Here is a 6,009-nt window from a genome sequence, read left to right as displayed (position 1 = left end):
ACAAATGAGTGCATGAACAATATGCTTCCAGCGACATATCTGATTTACAGGCACAAACTTCCTTCAAGTCATACTGTTCCAATAATTCCCTTCCCAAAACATCACAGTCACACGTGGGCTTTTATAAAATGAGAATACAAATTGAAGTTAGTCACATGCAGGTTAATGTATATGTGCCAAATTGAGAGGCAGAGATCAGGAAGACTGAATGTTAATGTAAGCAGGAGGATACTTGGGAAGAGGACAAAAGAGGTGGAAGAACCTAGCAGAGACAAGGACACTGGACTGCCTCTATCACTCTCCTTGGAATGGCTTGGTGCTTGTGAGAAACTCTTCACATGTTTGTCCCCAAAGACCTGGACTGATCAGATCAAAGGAGTTGTGTAGATCATGCAAAACTCAAGATTCAGCTCGGTTCAATCCAGAGTCATATTGGTTTGCTTTTCCTCGATATCAGGAGAAAAATGGATCACAGTTCTCCTTGGAAGCTTTGATGGCACCCTGGCAGTGCCCAGCCTTCAGGGGAGCAAAGCAGGGATCCCTGTAGCTTCCACAGATGCTGTCAAGCCTAGTCCATGCCTAGCGACACCTCTATTTAGCCACAGAGCACAGGCACACAGGCAGCCCCTCAGGCAGCCTTCCTCACACTGCCTAGCAGGATGTCTGAGCCCTGAAGTGAACATTTCTCTGGTCTTACTTCCCTTGCTCCTCCCATTATGGCCAAACTGTTAGGCCATCACCATCTCAGCCAGTGTTTTGGGACATGACAGTGACAGATTGTTACTTGATGTTGCCTGATCTGCCATCTCATGGCCACAGGCAGTCATGGCCGGTTGGCTGCAACCCATCTTATCTCTCTATATGATACAGGGGATGCCTTTGAAAAGATTAGGAAGTTAGAGACTTGTGCCACATCCAATGCTGAAACCCTGAAGTTGCTTCCTTAGGCTCTTCCTTTGCCTGCAGAAGTACTGGAAGCAGGAGTTAATCCAGTTTGCTCCTTGGTGGGCAACACCCTTGCAGCCCATAGCTAGCTAATAGCCCAGGGCTATGGCCACAGGGAAGCCAGGGGCTTTCCAGCAGCTACCTGAGGAGGAAACAGCACCCTTGTATGAGGGGAACACAAGGACATGCAGGAATCTCACAAAGCAAGCACAGGTGGAGCCAGAGCACAGACACTGAGGGATAAACTTCTGGGACAATTAATCAAAACCTAGGACAGGAATTAACCCAACTGTGCTATTAAATAAGAACTGAGGCATAACTGAGGAAACACTGAGTCTGCAACCCTTCAGTGTGGTCCTGCCCTGGATCTGGGGCTGGTTTTCAGTACCAGGACTTTCAGCCAGGCTGGTTTCACATTAGCAACGCAGAGGATTCCCTGACCTCCAGCTGCAAAGACTGGATGTTCTCATCTGCTATCCATCAAGCCACTGTTCATACCTGGGAAGCACAGAGCTGCCAGGAGATGTGCCAGCAAATTTCATTGCTGCCAGCTCCGTAGAGGGAAAAGGATAGTTTATCCTTCACCTTGGGCCTCACAGAGCCTCCATGCCATTTTGGACCTTGAAACATCAAGCTCAGCTTTGGTTACCTGCAGTCTGGGATCCTAAAAGACATGTGAGAAGCTTTAAAAGCAATGGGAACTGATTGCCAGATATTTTTGGCCCCGTAAATCCTCCTAATTTTGTTATCGGTGCATTTAAGGAGATAAGCAGAGGCCTACATCCAAGATCTTTATGATTATTTTAGGCAGCTACATGGAGCTTAAATTAACACTAGGCAAGTGTATGCCCATTAGGGTTTTTCTGCATATTTTATAAGCAATATAATGTCACAGTTAAACTCAGTGCAATCAGCTCCAGCAGAGTTTCCATTCAGCATTTCTTTTAGCAATTTAGTAGATAGACCCACTATCAGGGCAGTTACCCAATAAACAGATGAACAGTAGATCCCATCTTCAGCAGACCAGATCTTTAGTGAAGGTGTTTACCCTCCTCTAGGGATGCAGCAAGTGCTCTACTGCAGGGTGGGACAAAAAAAGTCCAGCTGCTGAATTACTGTTTAATTATTGAATTACCACCACTCTATTTCACCCATGCAGCCTCTGGAGATGGCAAGTCCAGGCAGCCTGGCAGGCACACACTTTGCTGTGGCTGCCTGCCCCTGAAGCGTGGCCTCAAGCATTTTGAATCAAGGTATCCAGGGTTCACCATGAGCCTTTGCCTCAGTGCTTTCGAGTAAATTAAGATTTATTTTTTTTCCAGCTCAGGGAAAACCTTACTTTCATTTTCTAATCACTTCCAGCCATAAGTAACAGACCCAGTAATGGCACAGCTCAGCCTTAATCCCAGGAGGCTATTTACTGGAAATGGAAAGTTCCCATGCTTCCCAGCAAAGTCTGACACCAGGATTGCCCGGCAATGCAAATGCTGCAGTAATGGGAACACAGGGACAGCACTGACATGACAGTGGAGAGTAAAAGCACTGACTGGTTTTGCCTGGAATGAAGAAACGAGGAGGTGCCTCATTGCGAAGGTTAATCTTGCACATTTAAATTTTTATACCACAGCAACTTTCTCATTATTCAGCATTAGTCCTCAAAAAGGATCCTCAAGTTGGGCAAGAAACAGATGTGAAGATGACTGGTCTGCAATTAAAATATAATGGATTATAAAAGGGGCCCCTTATATCATTGTCCCTGCCCATTAAGAAGTCTTTAGCAAGGCCTGTGAAGCTGGTCTTGCATTTAAAGTAGAGAAGCCAACATGACTACTAAGAATGATGGGACAGTTGCCAGGAATCACCAGTGCTTCTCCTCCTGCCTCAGAAATGCTCCTCTGGATGCCTGCTTAAGTGAGCAGGGTCTTTTAAAGACAAAACCATTTCTAATTAGTGGCTGAGACACTTAAAAGAACCACGGTAGCATGGAGATTTCCACACCCTGGACCAGACTTGGAAAGCTGTGCAAAAAGGACTTTCCTCTCCTGAGTGACCAGCATTCAGTGATTTGAGGATGAAAAAGAGATGTGGTCTGCCTCTCCTCCCCTTTGCCAGAGAGGAGGGCAGCACACTGCAACACAGACCTGCCAGGGCTGCCCTCCAGGCTCCAACTGTCTGCCAACAATTAATCTCAGCTGCAGAGCCTCCTCTGGGCTCTCCGGGTCAGTGGGACAAACACTTCAGGCTACATCGGAGACACGAGAAAAGAATGTTTTTCAGTGAGACAAGACCCCACATGCTCAAATGCATTACCTCAGGCTCTTCTGGCAGGTAGGGAATTAATGAGACAAATCCCAGGTGCCACAGCTTTCCTGACTCCATTCTGAGCTCCAAGCTGAAGGCAATTATATGGAGATAAATGAAAACGCAGAGAAATTGCAATTCTTTATAAGAAGCTGATGTGTGCAAAGCTGAGGTCTCCTGTGAGGTACTTTCATGATGTGTGTGCACAGCCATAAAAAAAACAAATTTAGATTTCATGCAGTAGCCTAATTATTCTTAATGAAATGCTACTGGGACTTACAAAATTAAGTTAAGAAGTGCAACAGGTTGTAATGACCTCACCAGACTACTCAAAGTTTCCTTTTAAAAGCTTCCATGCCTTAAGTGCCCTGAGGTACTTAACCTGTGCCAGTAAAGTCATCATGAAAGATGTTGTCTCTGAACTGAGCTGGCCCAGCCCCCAGTCTTGGCTTTGGTCTGAAACACACCCCAAGGAGACACAGCTTTCTTACATCGCTTTTGGCACCAGCCGTGCCTTAGTAATATGGACAGTGAGCATGGGGACAGTTTGACTTGGGGACAGCTGGCTCTGATTAAGGCTTAGATGCTTCACTGAACTGCAGTTTGAGATAAATCCGTGGCAATGCCCAATTTACGTTTTCTAGGGAAAATGCCTCCAGTCCTCACCCAGCAGGGACTGATGGGCACAGTGACAGGCCTGGCAGACCCCACACAGGGTGGGGGAGCAAGGGGAGTGCTGCTCTCCTGGGCCAGCCCAGAACTCAACCATCACAGCCAGGATCACACAGAAAAAAGTGATCTCAAATACCTGGGACACAACGAAAAAAGACAAGAACTGCGACTTCTCCTACCAGCCAGAGGTTTGCTTCTCCAGGCTGGGGGCTCTGGGACAGGGGTTGTATCAGGCCTCTGGCTGTTTTGCTGAGAAGAGGACAGCAGCTCTTCCTCCTTTCCTTTCAGCTGGCCTGTATCTGCACCAGCTAAAAATCGCTGTGTTAATCACTGCTGTCTGATGTATTCCTCATGCCAATAGCAGGGGTCCCCTGCCTCTCCCAAGCCAAGGCTGGGATAAGATCTCAGTTCCCAGCCGTGCAAACATAAGCAATACAATGCTCACGGTTTAGGAGGTACTCACACTGTGTTTGCTCTGGTGAGAGCCTGGAATAATTCACTTGAGTCACCACAAGACTGAATCCAAAATGACACCACTCCAGCCCTCCTTAACTTTGGAGCTCATACCCTTTGTGTAGGTTTGAAGGTGATGCTATTTGATTAAGGTTGACAGGCAATAGAAAGCTCACCAGTTTCTCACACCACCATATCAGAGTGCCAGTGCACCGAGGAGCCCACATCATCCTCCTCTACCCAGACCACCAAGCACTCCATGACCTCAGCAGTAACCAGTGGGACTCACCCCACAAGGTTGTGGGGAACCTTGCACAACTCCTCCAACACTCCAGGCTCAGGGGCTCAGCTGCCCTGTTCAGACCAACCTCTCAAAGCACTTGACCACTGCAAAACTCAGGCACAATTTTCTAAGCCACTGACCTGGACCAAACTCTCCCTATATCCCTTGGTGCTGACTGGCTTTTCCAGTAAGAGACTGTGGTGATTATTGCTATGGCAGCAAGTCCACTAGTGAAGCAGAAAATAAACAGACTTTATCAAGGTGGTAAATGATGGAGAAAACACCGTTCCCTTAGGTGGTGAGAGAAATGACATTAGCAGCAGCAGAAGGACCAGCATCATACTGGAGCAGGGTGGGAGGAATGGCAGCTAGCTGGTTACCCCATCTCTTGACTCAGCAGGACAGATGTTTCGAGCTCCTTATTCATTACCAGAGCAAATTACTCTGAACATAATCATTCTCCTGCCTGGCTTGAACCACTTCACAACCTGTCTAGTGCTTATTTCCCTCTCTTGCCTAAAAGCATCCCTAGGACATACATTTTCACATGGGTGTAGGAACAGGCCAGACAGGGAGTTATGAATACATTAGCCACTGCAGCAGGATGTACAAGAAGGGTTTGATCTGGTGCCCTAGGGAGAACAGTTATCAAATCAGCAGGACCAAGCTGTTTGTCTTTCTTGAACAGCCAGGGGATGACTGGGCAGCCTGCACAGGGAATGGGTCACTTGCCACAGCAGCCGAGGAGGGCTGTGGTGAGCAGCACCCACACAGAGAAGGTATAAAAGGCTTCCAGTCCCAGCACAGCTACAGCAAGGGCAGCCTAAAAATCACTCACCAGGGCAAGCACACCAAGCCCTGGCACAATCTGTGGTAACTGACTGGCTACTTTCACTTGTTTGGTACCTCAGGAGAGCAGATGACCGCGATGCTCGCTGCTGTAGCCCCCACAGACCACGCACAGGACTCACCACACAGATGAAGAAGGGCCACAAGCAGAGAGAAGGCCTGCTCCCACCACAGCCTGGGAAAAGTAACCACTGCTGGAGCCCAGACTATACTCTGCATCTCACAGGAGGAACAACTTACCTCCCACCTAACCAGCCCCCTTAATCAGCCCCAATCAGTTTCAGGAGCTGAGGCTGCAGAGCTGCAACACAGGAGGGCTTGGAGACTCCAATCATGTCTCACTGGGAGTTCCTGCCTCCCTGGGCTCTCTTGTTTGTAGTTTGCTGCCTGTTTTCATGGTCAAGCAGCAGGATCTAATGTCCCCCCTCATCACTGCCAGCGGACCTGAGGTGCCTCAGGCCTTGCAGGGACCTAGGTGGGCACTGGGTAGAAGATTCATTGTTGGG

Source organism: Coloeus monedula (genome assembly GCF_965178545.1).
Source record: "Coloeus monedula genome assembly, chromosome: 4".
NCBI classification, from domain to species: domain Eukaryota; kingdom Metazoa; phylum Chordata; class Aves; order Passeriformes; family Corvidae; genus Coloeus; species Coloeus monedula.
The sequence above is the reverse complement of the archived record's forward strand: the minus strand, read 5'-3'. Positions refer to the sequence as shown.